At 42.1% G+C, this 14,692-nt stretch overlaps 1 protein-coding gene across 2 annotated transcripts in view; it reads left to right on the top strand.

The window, feature by feature from the left end:
• The window catches only part of FRMD4B (FERM domain containing 4B), a 323,328-nt gene that overhangs the window by 46,009 nt on the left and 262,627 nt on the right, over positions 1 to 14,692 (top strand). Inside the window, exon 1 of one of the 2 annotated variants that reach the window (XM_049640869.1) lies at positions 544 to 1,353. The exons of the other annotated variant lie outside the window; for it this stretch is intronic. The gene's annotated coding sequence lies outside the window, so the exon portion shown is untranslated. Of the gene's footprint in view, positions 1 to 543; positions 1,354 to 14,692 lie in introns of those variants that run through there. 2 annotated transcript variants of the gene reach the window in all.

The following is a 14,692-nucleotide window of genomic DNA, read 5'->3' as shown; positions in this document are numbered from 1 at the left end:
GACTAAATGTCCTCCTTATAATAACAATATCTTCTCATAGGATTTTTGCACATACAGAGCTAAACACAGTGCAGAGTACGTAGTAAAACACTGAGTAAATAGTAACTCTTATTCTCATCATTCATTGTAGAAGACAGTACCCTGATGAATGCTTTTTTTCTAAGCTTATTTATTTATTTTGAGAGAGAGAGAGAGAGAGCACGCAAGCTGGCGAGAGGCAAAGAGAAGAGAGAGAATCCCAAGCAGGATTTGCACTGTCAGCACAGAGCCCAACACAGGGCTTGAACTCATGAACCAGGAGATCATGACCTGAGTCAAAATCAAGAGCCAGAGGCTTAACCCGCTGAACCACCCAGGCGCTTCTTTTTGATGATTCCCTTGGGTGGGGTCCAAGGTAAACTTATTAACCAGTATTAAACACCACTCCTTAACAGATGGCATTCTGGGGAGGCCCCCAAGACATTACTTTTAAACTTGCAGCCATGCCATTCCAGGAAATCTTAAGCGGGGAGAATGTTTTAGAGAACGTTGGATGGGAGTTGAGGTAATATCCTGTGAAGTGGGATAGCCATTTATCCCCTGGATGTCTTTGTGCTCTGAATTTAAATGAAACAACTGCAGAGTTGGTCCTTAAATGAGAACTGAGGACACCAGAATCTAGTGGGTGCCCTTGAACATTCTTCATTTACTAGTGGTATTTGGCAACTTTGTTTTGCTAGAGTGTAAAGATTACGTTGGTTGAACTCATTTAATGTTCTTGTAAAAGAGGATGAGGAGTTTTATGACAGCAGTAATTCTTAGGGCAAATATCTCTGGGTAATGAAGAGTAGGTCTTTTGAGTGATTTGGTTGAAGTGTGTGTGTGTGTTTGACATAGAAAGGTCCAGAACATGAGACCTTATGAGGAAAGGAGAAACTGAGCTTAGGACCTATTTAGGAATTGTGGCTAGTTCCAGTGTCAGAGTAAATTTATTTAATTACTTAGTTAATTAATTAATTATTTCAGCAAATATTGCTCTCTCTGTGTTCAGGTATTGAGTCAGAGGCTAAGGATATAGAGACTCATTCATTCTGTTATTCATCAGCAAATACTTATGAGCACCTGCAATGGTGCCAGGCACTGTGCCCAACACTTGGGGACACAATAGCAAGTGAGGTCAGGCAGTATCTGTGACCTCATGGAACTTAAAGTCTAAGAAGGAACAGAGGTGATGAAGTCATCACATAAATGTGAAGTCAGGTGAGGATAATCACAAGGAAGGAAAGTGAGAAGAACTGTGAAGATGTTTATCAAAGGGCATGCCATCCTGTCTGATGGTGTCAGGGATATGATATGGCCAGATTTGTGTTTCAAGTGAGTAGTCTGGTTTCAGTGTTCAAATGGAGATGTGACAATGAAGGCAGAGAACCGGTTAGGGGGCCGCCGCAGAGGTCCCCAGCAAGAACTGTGGGTGGCCCAGACCAGGGAGGTGATCATGGAGACAGAAGTGGACTGATATCAGAAACCTTCAGGAGGTAAACTGCATTGAACTTGGTGAAGAATTGAATGAGAAAGAAGAGGGAAGCGAGGTCGAGAGTAACGTCTGGGGTTTAAACTTCCCTCCCTGGCTTCTAGAACCTGATAAATGCACCATGAAAAACAATATGAAGTATATGCCCCAGCATAAGCAAAATTAGGGCAGAGTTAAATGGGGTGTGATAAAATGTCTCTGGCAGCCTCGTGTTTCAAGATTAGAGTCTAATGTGTTTGTTGCATAGTCCATGGCCAAAGTCAACACAAGCACCCGGATTGTAATGTACCACTTGAGGACGCAATTTGAATATTCCAGCCCCGGGTCTAACTGTGAAGTCAAGCTGTTGTGTGGTCCTGTAATATTCTCCATCCCATCCCACCCCTGAAAAAGCTCTGTGCTCTTTTCTTGTCAGAGCTGTTTGCAAAGCCTGAGGGATGTCACATAACAGCATGCTCTTCAAGGAATTAGCTTTGCAATTTAATGAAGAGAAACTTTTATGACTTCAGCTGGCTCAGTGTTTATAGTTTCTCAGACTATACTATAGTTAAAGCTTGGTTATAAAAGCATACATGTAGACTCATGTAAGTTATATAACTTATAACTCTACAATATGTAACTTGTAACTCTTGTAAGAGTTAAAAGAGTAAACACTAGGCACTTGTTAGTATCACTTGTGAATTAGAAAACAGACTTAACAAATATTAACTAACTTGTTTATGGACTCTTGGGGACTCATTATTGTTCAATGCTTATATTTATACCCACAACTTGTTCCTTTGACAAATATTTTTTGAGTATTTACTGAATGCTATGACTGTTTCAAGTAAACAATATAATAAATTTCTGGTCCTCACAGGGCTTATGCTCTATTTGGGAAGATAACAAAGCAAAAACAACTAATATAGTATATATACATATTTATAACATGAAGAATAAAACAGGGTGATGAATGTGGTAAGGCACATTAGAAAAGCTGCTTGTTCAAGAAGTCCTTTGTGAAGGGAAGATATTTGAGCTGAGGCAGCATTGATGACAAAGAATTTTGGGGGCAGAAAGCATTTGGGGTGGGGTAAACAGCAAGCGCAAATGCCCCGAGGCAGGAAACGGCTTGGCACACTTAACAACAGGAAAGAGAAACCCATGTGGCTGGAATGTCTGAGCCTAGGAAAGAGGAGTCTCCTTGGGGGGCAAGAGATTAGAGGCTCTTTAGAGCCCCAGTGAAGAGCTTGGATTTTATTCTAAGTGCAATGGGACGCCATTGGAGGGTTTTAAAGCAGAAAAGTCACGTGATCTGAGTAGGAGTTAAGAAGATCCTTCTAGTTCCTGAGTGGCAGGTGAGTAAGGTAGGTACCCCAGAGTAGAAGGAAAGTCTGGTGGTTTGGGCCCTCATTTTAGAAGAGAGATAACAGAGAAATGGGTGAATTTTCTATATCTCTTGGATGTGAGCTGACAGGGCTTGCTGGTGAACTACATACAGGAGATTAAAAAAACCAAACAAACAAAGAAACAAGGGCAACTTCTGGGTTTTTGATCAAAGCGATTAAATCATGAAGCCCTATACTGAGGATTCAACCCAGACCTCCTTAACATTCCAGCAATCTCTTTTGAAAGGCAAGTTATCTAATTGCCTGTTCTGGTGAGGAATTCTTCCTTTTGAAGTGTTATCTTATTATTCTATCTCCAGGAAGCAGGAAGAAAGAGAGATTGATATTTATAGGGTGCATTTAAATTCAGGTTTGCCTGCCCCAGATGTCTGCTCCAAGCCTTCTGACTAGGTTAGTAATAGCTGTGGAGCACTCCCTCTGCCACTGATAGGGTCTGCCTTAGTGTCCAATTCCTTAGCTCTAAAGGAAGACAAAGAGGTTGACAGTATTGGCCTGACTGGCCTTCTTGCAGCCCAGTGCTGACTTTTGTTTGCCGTCTACTTCCTGGATCTGGTGTCATGACTTGCCCAAGAAGACTTTGCATACATGCTTGGTAGCATGTGTTGACAGATTGGCTTCCAGAAGGGAATCTGGACTGTGTTCAGGGGCATCTGACAGTCCTTAGAGCCCAGAGAATGACAGTCTGGCCCCTTTGTCTGTCTCCTTGCTTTCTGCAGTCAGAGGCCAGGCCCCAGCGCTCAGTGCTGCGGTGGAGCTGGGTCACCACTGTGGTTTGGACAGAGAGCGAGGTGGGGCGAGCTGTCCTCAGGCTGCTCCGGAGTTGGCTTTAGACAAGAGACTAAGGTCAGGCATGTGGTCGAAATCACACATGTGTTCCTGGCAGAGTTCGCATCAAGCTTTATGAAAATATTTTTTTATAACTTCATCTGTGCTTAACAATGATCATTTCTTGGTTAGAGATGCAGGGAAGGTCCTTGGGATATATTCTCACTGAGGATGGAATTCTGAACTCTGACACTGAGTAAGTCAGCTTTACCCCTTCAAATTTTGTAAAGTCTCTTGTTTGGGCCTAGAGGAGAGTGTCAATCAGTCAGGATCCTGGCAGGAAACAAGATTCTCCTCTGATGGTTCAAATGTAAGAAAATTAATGAAGGAATTACTTTCAGATGTGTGGGCAGGACTAAGGAGACAAATAGGGTTGAGGTGCCAGGCTAGCAGCAGGGTAAGCTGTCACCAACCCCAAGGCGAAAAGGGACCAAGGGCAGAACTGTGGTTACCTGAGCCAGGTGGGACCAGAAACCATCGAGCAGGAGCCCCCAGTAGGGGATGGAGTCCCTGAGGGAGCAGTCACTGCAAGGGAAGTAGCCCAGAGGTGGGAGGGAACAAGAAAGAATTACCCACACTCTCCTGTCATCTCCTGTCTGTCTGCCAGGAAATGGAGGCAGATGGATCATAAGGAGCAAACGAAGACCCACTAGCAAGAGAGGAAATGTTATTCTTCACTCCAAATCATAAGATTGTCACTGTCTTTAAACACATGCACGCATGTAGGCAGGCACACCTCCTCCCGAAAAGGAAGTCCAACTTTGTATCTTCTCTTATTATTTGGAAATGTATGTGTAAGACACAGTTATATTTTTGGTTCTGTATCTTCTAATTTAAAAAAAGAAAACAACTTCCTTGGGGCACCTGAGTGGCTCAGTCAGTTAAGTGTCTGACTTCGGCTCAGGTCATGGTCTCATGATTTGTGGGTTCGAGCCCTGCGTCGGGCTCTGTGCAGACTGCTCAGAGCCTGGAGCCTGCTTCAGATTCTGTGTCTCCTTCTTTCTCTACCCCTCCCCTGCTTATGCTCTCTCTCTTTCAATAATAAGTAAATGTTAAAAATTTTTTTAAAACTTCCAGCAAACCACAATTTGCATATTTACTTGTAAATTGCTTGTTGTGCACAGTAGCATGGCAGGTAAGAGCTTGGGTTCTGTAGCTTAGGTTGCTGTGAGCATTACCTGAGCATCTACAAAGCCCTTAGAAATGTGCCTGACGCAAAGTAAGCAAATGGGTTATGTTGCAGTAGAAAACATGTCCCAAACACAAGCTTTAAGGGTGAGACAGAAGTATATAAGCAGAAGTTTAATGTGTATTTCTGTACCCCACCTTGCACACATCGTTGGGGTGTATGCTCTCCACCTTGGAGACCAACAGTTAAGACTTAGTATTTGCTACCTAGCAGACTGTGCTACCTTGAGTAAATTCACCTCCTGCAACCTTACTGGCCTCATCTGTGAACTAATAGCAGTTAATAGTGCCTGCTTTATAGGGCTGTTGGAGGAATAAATGCAGTACATCCGGTCACTTAGCCCAGGCCCTGCCTGGCACATCATGAGTACTCGGTAAAATATTACATGTGATTATTGCTGTGAAAGTCATGGTCATTGTGTTTAAATGGGCAAAGAGGAAAAAATTCATCCTTAATCCTACAGATTCATATAAGATCACTGTAAGAAATATGTTGGCATATTTTTAGACCTTTTCATAAAGATTCCATATACATAGACATATTTTACCTAATTGAATCATTGTACATTCTTCTGTGGACCTATTTTTTTTTTTAATTTTTTTTTAAACGTTTATTTATTTTTGAGACAGAGAGAGACAGAGCATGAACGGGGGAGGGGCAGAGAGAGAGGAAGACACAGAATCGGAAGCAGGCTCCAGGCTCTGAGCCATCAGCCCAGAGCCCAACGCAGAGCTCAAACCCACGGACCGCGAGATCGTGACCTGAGTTGAAGTCGGACGCTTAACCGACTGAGCCACCCAGGCGCCCCTCTGTGGACCTATTTTTAGTGGCTATGTAACATCTTATAGGCTCAGAATAATTTATGCACCCAACCCTATTGTTGGTTATTTATGGTTTCTTTTTTCAATTTTCTTTTCTATTTTAAGCAACACTGTGATGAGTAATATTTTTAACAGCTTTATTGGGATAGACAGTTGACCCTTGATCAACACATGTTTGAACTGCACAGGTCCACTTGTACGTGGATGTTTTATAATACAGTACTATAAATGCATTTTCTTTTCCTTAGGACTTTCTTAATATTTTCTTTTCTCTAGCTTGCTTTAATGTTAGAATACAGTATATAATTCATATAACGTACAAAATATGTGTTAATTATTTATGTTATTGATAAGACTTCCTTCCAATCAAACATAGGCTGTTAGGGGGGCCTAGGTGGCTCGGTTGGTTAAGCATCCAACTTCAGCTTAGGTCATGATCTTTTGGCTCGTGGGTTCAAGCCCCTACATCGATTGGGCTCTGTGCTGACAGCCCAGAGCCTGGAGCCTGCTTTAGATTGTCTCCCTGTCTGTCTGCCCCTCCCCCTGCTTGTGTTCTATCTCTCTCTCAAAAAATAAACATTAATTAAAAAAAAAAAAAAGTAGGATTTTAGTAGTTGTGTTTTGGGAAAGTCAAAAATTGTACTTGAGGGGCACCTGGGAGGCTCAGTAGGATAAGCATTGGACTCTTGGTTTCAGCTCAGGTCATGATCTCACTGTTTGTGAGTTCGAGCCCCATGACAGCACGGAGCCTGCTTGAGATTCTCTCTCTGCCTCTCCCCTGCTCACGTGCATTTGCTCTTTCTTTCTATCTGTCTCATAATAAATAAATAAACTTAAAAAAATTGTACTTGGATTTTTAACCTCGAGAGTTTGGCACCCTCAACCCCTGCATTTTTCAAGGGTCAGCTATAATTTACATACCATAATATTCAGCCATTCAAAGTGTGCAATTTAATGGTTTTCAGTGGATTCAGAGTTGCGTAACTGTCACCAAAATCTAATTTTAGGGTATTTTTGTCACTCCAAAAAGAAACCTATACCCATCATAGTTCTCCCCCTCTCCACTCCTCCTCGACCCAGGCAGCCATTAATCTACTTCCTGTATCTCTAGGTTTGTCTAAATTCTGGACATTTCATACAAATGACATCATATAATATGTTGTACTTTGAGACTGGCTTTATTCACTTAACATAATGATTTTGAGGTTCACCCATGTTGTAGCACTATCAGACCATCATTTATTTTTATTGCTGAATATCCCATATTATGGACACATTTTATTCATACATTTGTTAGTGATGGGTTAGTGATTCTGGCTGTTTTCATGATGGATGATGATCTTATAAATTAATCTTTGTACACATCTTAATTATTTCCTTTGAATACATGTCTAACTATGAAAATGCTGGTTCAAAGATTATGCACATAATTTCTAAACTTTCAAATATCCAACACTTCTGATCCAGTCTATCATTTGAACACATTAATTACTTCTATTGTCCATTGAAGGGCCACTGCTCTTCATCTTTTGAACTACAAAACTTTTCTTTTGTGTTCCTGTGACACCTGGAAGTATTTGCTACTCCTAATTCTCTACAGAACAATCCCTTGTGGATTCTATCCTCTTGGGTGCCTGAGACTCTCGTGGGCAGTGATATTCCTAAAGGGAGCTAATTGTATTTACTTGTATCAATCTTTATCCTTTTCTTTTTTTAATTTTTTTTTTTAACATTTATTTATTGTTGAGAGACAGAGACAGAGCATGAGCAGGGGAGGGGCAGAGAGAGAGGGAGACACAGAATCTGAAGCAGGCTCCAGGCTCTGAGCTGTCAGCACAGAGCCTGATGTGGGGCCTGAACTCACGAGCTGTGAGATCATGACGTGAGCTGAAGTCAGATGCCCAACCGACTGAGCCACCCAGGTGCCCCCATCTTTATCATTCTCAACTAGAAACTCCCTGTAGTGTGGCATTAATGAAAATCAACAGAGACCCATCAGTGGCAGATAGCCTCTTTAAATTGTTTCACTTCGCCCTATTTTTAAGTAACTTTCTGTCACTATGAACCTCTTGAAAGTGGTTAAAATCCAGAAAAATTCTTAAGTCAGTGGAATTGTGACCCAAGGTTTCACAGCACACAGGCAGCCGAGTATCGTTAAGCGCATCATCTTATTTCAATGGACTTTTTCCATCCTTTAAGAATTTGAAGATAAGTGAAAGTTTGTTTTCTACATACTGTGGTTTTTAATCCAGCATAGCTGTTAAACTCTTGGGGTGGCCACCTGGGTAAAATCTACTCACGGCTTTCCCTTATTATGTGAACGGATCCTGCAGCGAAGGCAGCTGGTGAATAAACACCAAGCTTAAGCCTTCGTCGGTGTGAATCCTGGATAATGTTTACAAATAGAATGGTCTCTGCAGCAACCAACTAGCAGCAGATAAGAGAGCCACCTCATTTATAGCTGCGTTTAATCTTTCCAAAGCCAGAAACATATTTATTGAATGATGGTGAATAGAACAGCTTATTACAGCCTTCACCCCTGGAGTCTCGTTCTCCGCTGAACTTTCTGGTCACAAGCAACAAAGGTGATTAAGATACTTCGTTCTTTGTACAAAGACCCATTGATGGCACTCCTCCAGGCTCCCGGATGTTCTTGTCGGGTTTACCTTCATCTTTCCTCCACTGCCTCTTGGAAACAGCCCCACGCATGTATGAAACTGCTGGCCTAGAAGAGAAAAAAGTGTAGCAGGTACTAGTAAGTGTTTGACTTCTCTTACGTGTCACTTAGGACAGGCATTTTTATACAGGCTATCTAATCTCCACCTCACAACCCCCGCCCCACGCAGTAGGTGCTGTTATACCCATTCTAAAAATGAGAAAGTTGAGGCACATCTGCTCCCTGTCTCTTGGCTGCTGAAGTGTGAAAAAGTTCTAATTCAGTACAGACTTCCTATGATTTCAGCATAGGAAGTGCATTCATTTCTGAGAGTAAATAAAGGTGACTTGATTTGCTAAATTCTTTCCTGTCAGAGATAGTGCCTGCCTTGGTGGCCAAAGCCTTTTAAAATAAATGCTGCAATGTTATATTTGCCAGGATGAGGTGTTCAGAGATAATGCCTCTCAAAAAAAAAAAAAAAATGGGGAAGTCCTATGATCAAGAAATTTGAGAACTTTGAGGTTAAACTAAATGACACAAGATTCTTGATTGCCGACCTTCTCAGAGACTCGAATATAGCACGTGCATTGTGAGTCACCAAGGTGGGTAGAAGATAAATACTTTTCTGTGGGACACCAATTAGCATTTTATTTAAAAAATTTTTTTAATGTTTTTATTTATTTTTAAGAGAGAGACAGACAGCATGAGCAGGGGAGGGGCAGAGAGGGAGGGAGACACAGAATCTGAGCTGTCAGCCCAGAGCCTGATGTGGGGCTCAAACCCATGAACCATAAGATCATGAGGCCATCTGAAGTCAGAGGCCTAACCAACTGAGCCACCCAGGTGCCCCACCAATTAACATTTTAAAGAGCTGGTTTTTGTGACGCACACAGGGTCAGAATGAACTTAATGGCCATTCCCTTTGGGTTTAATTTTTTAATAGATGCAAAGCACACAAAGGTATTTAGTGAAAAAAAATATTTCTCACTTTAACCTTTGCTTCTGAGATTCTCTTGAGAGACAGCCATTGATTTCAAGTCTGAGATATTCTATGCATGTGCGACCATGTTTGTATGTATGTATGTGCATGTATGTTTGTGTATGTTTCAATTTTGAGCACTCTATATACATTTTTCTGTGCTGTGTTTATTTTAAAATGTTTATTTTCTGAGAGACAGACCATGAGCAGGGGAGGGGCAGAGAGAGAGGGGATCAGAGGATCCAAAGTGGACTCTGCACTGATGACAGTGAGCCTGATGCAGGGCTCGAACTCACCAACCATAGATCATGACCTGAGCCAAAGTCAGACGCTCAACACTGAGCCACCCAGGTGCCCCTGCACCTTGTTTTTTTTTTAATTTAATATATATTAGAAGTCATTCCATATCAGTACATATAACACTGTGTCATTTGTTTTAATATCCACATAGTATTCTATTATGGATGTGCCCTAGTTCCTTTAACCAGTACCCTTACTGATGGACATGTAGAATATCATATTTCTAATTTTTCCTACTGGAAACTGCTGCAGTGTGTGCCCTTGTACATATGTCTTTGTCACCATGGTGCTTCTTGTATCAGCCTTTGATAAAAGCCAAGGGAATAAGAATGTAAAATAATAACAATAATAATAATAACAAATGACTCTGTGAAGTCAAAATGCCACATGTTTTCAGTCTTTTGATCGTCTGGCTTGATCCAGAAGTGTTTAGAGAATTTAGAGTTCTGGAGACTGTAGGTCCAAGTCCTAAAAGAACATGTTGTCTGAGGTTGTTTAAAATAGAAGAAACAAAAGATAGATGACGTTTTGAGAGAGAAGAAAAATTCAGGTTTTTGAAAAATTGTTTCTCTTAGACAATGAAGAGGTTGGGAGTTAATAATTGTATGTGTGTTCCTGCTCATGGCAAAATGAAACTTGAAGCACGAAATGTCTAAGAACAGGGATTTCCTACATGCATAACCTTTGATTTTTGATTCAAACCTTACAGCAGACTGCTTTAGTCACATTGGTTCAGAAGCATGAGTTTTGCTTCCTCACTATCTTGTACTGGATTTCATTTCTGCCAAAGAGCATTTACCTCTCAGTCCTTAAGCCTTGTTTTTCCTCTTGAACATATTTCTCCCTTTTCTTTTTTGTGTACTGAGTAGAAAAAACAAACAAACAAACAACATAACAGAGAGTAACTTCATGTAACAACAAATAAAATATTTCTTCTTAAAATGATGTGGAGTCTAGTTGGAATTATGCTATAAAATTTGATGCAAGTCCATCTATGTTTTGTTAAACGGCTTTATTGATCATGCCCTCCATATTTTTTTAATCAGCTTGAGCAACGGGGTTCAGTCTTAGAGCATGCTGGGCAAATTGCCTTGAGGCCAAATTGCTATTGGGACATCAGGTAATTTAAATATATTTCACATCAGCTGGTCCTCCTTTGGGAGAGCACCAGTATGCTATAGCCCCTAGTCAACACAAAGTGCCATCCCTGGAGGTTAGGCACTCTGTGTGTGGTATCTGATCATTTATACAATATGTTCAGCATCATATGATCCTCTATTAATAGGTGGATCCCGCTGTTATCCCCATTTTATCGATAAAGAAACCAAGGGACAGGATAAAAGTAACTCCTTCTGCACCGTCCAGCTGGGATCTTATCGAGCTAGAATTTGAACCCATTGTTATAAAAATCTTGCCCAAATTAGAGATGGCCTGAATCTTTAGGTCTTACTTGGATTCTTTGAAGGCTGAAGAAATGTAATCAACTGTAAGAGAAGAGGTTTTATCCCTCCTCCCGTCTAGTTATACCAAGCAGTGTGGATGGTCCCCAGTGCTCACAGCCCTGTGCGCAGAGCAATTTGTTCTCCTACATCTAAGCAGGCCTGGCTCCAGAGTTGGCCCAGCTCTCTGGGTCAGAGGCCGGACCAAGCCCAATGACACAGGTGACTCTTTCAAGGAAGGAGATGCCCTGACCCTTTTGTTAACTCCCCTGGGACAGAAGTCATCACTTGCAGTGATGTGCAGTCAAACTTGCAGGTCAGTTAGATGGGCAGGCCCCTCACCATGCTCTAATAGAAACAGTCCCCAGAATTTTACCTGGAGAAGTTTTACAAACATTAGCTGTTCCCTCTCTGTGTTCTCCTTTGTTGGAAATGGTTAGAACGCTAGAACCCAGCGTAACAGTAAGTTTCCGGATTTCCCCTTTGTGTCAAGCGGCGATGCAGCGTCATTAAGTAAATCCTGAGTATTAAGGCGTTTTCAGATCGTAAAGAGGAATTTGACCAAAAGATTCCCAGAAACACAAATCTCATTTGATTCTTAATGCTGTGCTCCTCACCACTGCCATGCTGTGGGCATCTGGTCATTTGCAGTTTGTCCTTTGGGCAGAGTAAACCCTTCTACTGCAGGAAAAATCTCAAAAACTTCATATAAACAGAACAACACCTATGGAGTGCCAGGAACTGCCAGATGCTCCATATCCCCATAAAGACAGATTCCTGGCACCGTTTCACCAAGGACACACTGCCAGCTGCCCAAACTCAAACCAGGATTCAGATGCAGGTCTTGCACACCCTTGCTTCTGTATGTGGTCATTGCCCCTGCTCAGCTGCCTCCCCAAACAAGCAAGATGCAGAAATCAGAGACCAGAGGGAGTCTTGATTGCCAGGTTCAGGTTCCTGCCAAGGCAGGATGTAATTGCAGGGCTAAGGCTAGAGCCTATGATAAGCGGATGCTAAACTTGTTTTTGGCAGAACATCTGGGATGTGTCAGGGTTAGGGCAGAAGTGGGGGAGGAAGAGGCTTAGGTGCAAGGATCCCTTCGTGATCTCTGGTCTCCTCTTGCGTGAGCATGAGGACATTTCCTGAATGCCAGTCCTCAATATTTGAGCGGTTGGCTCAGATATGCTCTGGGTCTTTAAAACGTTCAGGCCCGGAGACATGGTTACAATAGCATGAGCTTTTTTGCTGTATCTGAACTTGGTCTTCATCTCTCTGGGAACCCTGGTTTGAGTTACTTGGATGTGATGTCTTTCATGATGGAACAGCTAACTTGTGAAGAGGCTGCTGACGTTTTTCCTATTGACTATGCTGTTCACCAATACTGTCCCAGGTTAGAAAGGCATCAAGCACCAGTTGAATGGCTTTGTCTTTGTAACTTTAGCCCTGTTTTCTTTCTTTTTTTTACAGAAGAGAAATCAATAGATATGTTACTTTTATATAAAATTTCTTTCATTCCTATCATTTCCTTTCTTTTGATTTTCTTATTGTCCGGAAGAATGTTAGGTGAAGATATACTCTTATGTTTACAATTTTTTTCTTTTTTCCCTTTCTTTCTCCCTCTCCCGACCCAGCCACCACCTCTCTTTCTCTCTGTATTTCTTTTTCAAAGATTGAAGGGCTTGATGCTTTGTGGCTACCCGCACAAAGGCAGCTATAAATTTGAGAAACTCCACAATCTGCCATGCTTCATTCTCCTCCTTTGTTTCCCAGAGTGATCATCATCGTTTTCTCTGGGTAATCGCTAACGGGAGGACTCCAAACTAAAAGGAGGAACAGAGCACAACACTGGGTGGCTTCCTGACACCTATTGTTGGAGCCCAGCTTTGATTTTCCTTTGCTTAGAAGTGTGGGCTAGCCTCTGTTATTTGCTTTTCTCTCCTCTCATCAATCTTGCTTGAGACTCTAGTTTTACTGAAATACATTGTCATCAAGCCAGCCAGGTGAAAAGGAATCCATTTTCCTGAAATCATTCTTTTGGTGAGAGGCTTTCTGTGTAAACAGATTGTAGAGTAAATCCTTGCTGCTTTTCAGGGTAACTGGGGGGTGAATGAGGGTAGAGTTTTGGAGAGGAGGAAAGCTTTCCTTTTTTTACTCTATTGTTTCCTAGTGAAATGGGGAGACCCTGGGCCCTAGAGCCTTGACCCAGCCGGTTCCAAAGATATCATCGAAGGTTCTTGATCTCCTCACTAGAAAGAATTCAAGCACAAACACAGCACAGCGAACGAGGGACACAAATGGAAAAGTTTATTAAAGCAAAAGTACACTCTCCAGATGTGAGAGCAGGTGAGCTCAAGAAGGAGAGAGAGAGAGAGAGATGTGCGCCCCGGGGGGTTAGGTTTTTATCTTTCATTGACAGTTGTTAACCAGGGGGTGGAATATTCACTACTTAGGGCAGATATTTCTTGGAAGCATGGTTTCCCACTTTTTCTTCCTAATTTGGTCAGGGGTTTCCCGTCATGGTATCTGCCATCTTGGGCCTGTCTGGTGTGACCCACCTTCTCATGGACGGCTGCCAGGACAGGCCTCTCTGACTTTCCCAGTAACTGGCCATGACTTCCTTGTTGCTGGCCTCCAGGCATCAGGTTAAAACCTAACTTAACTGCTTACTCTGACATGATTACAAGGGCAGAACCAAGCATCTTAATGATGGCTCCATCTGTCTTAAAAGTTGGGTAGCTAGCAATTCTTAATTACAGACTTCATGTGGTGGAGAAAGCTAGGGCCCATCTCCTCCCCTCAGGGAGCATAAGCTCTAGTATATCCATAAACAAACAAACACAACTATGAATATGGAAATAAACACAGAAGCCAGCTTAGGGACAGACGCATGCCATGAAGCAAAACGGGTGGAAGGTGGTAACTGTGGGCTGCTTGGGCTAAAGATACCCAAGTCTTTGCTTTTGTACTGAACCAAAATGGTGGGAAAGGGGCAGCCTTGTAAATATCTGGGAGAAAAGCTTTCCAGGAAGGAAGCATCACTGCAAGTGCCTGAGACATGAACAGGCATGTGTTTTGAGAGACAGGAATATGGCAGCTGTTCTGAAAGATAAGAGGGGTCAGTTCGTGGTGAACAGAATGAAAGCATTACTGACAAAGGGAAGGATTGGTTCACGGACCTAAAGAAAGAAGACTAAAAATAATAGAAGTCCCTGTTTGGCTAGTAGCACTATATGGTGCAGATGTACTTTTTAAATAGCTTTAGTGAGATGTAGGGGCGCCTGGGTGGCTCAGTTGGTTGAGCATCCGACTTCGGCTCAGGTCATGATCTCACAGCTCGTGAGTTCGAGCCCCACGTCGGGCTCTGTGCTGACAGTTTGGAGCCTGGAACCTGCTTCAGATTCTGTGTCTCCCCCCCCCTCTCTCTCTCTCTCTGCCCCTAACCCACTCGCATTCTGTCTCTGTCTTTCTCAAAAATAAATAAACATTAAAAAAAATTTAAATAGCTTTAGTGAGATGTAATTTACATACCAACATCCCATGGAAAATGTTTATACATTTGAAATGTTACCCATTTGATATATGTAT

Source organism: Panthera uncia, chromosome A2, assembly GCF_023721935.1.
Source record: "Panthera uncia isolate 11264 chromosome A2, Puncia_PCG_1.0, whole genome shotgun sequence".
NCBI classification, from domain to species: Eukaryota; Metazoa; Chordata; class Mammalia; order Carnivora; family Felidae; genus Panthera; species Panthera uncia.
This window is presented reverse-complemented; position numbering and strand designations above follow the sequence as displayed.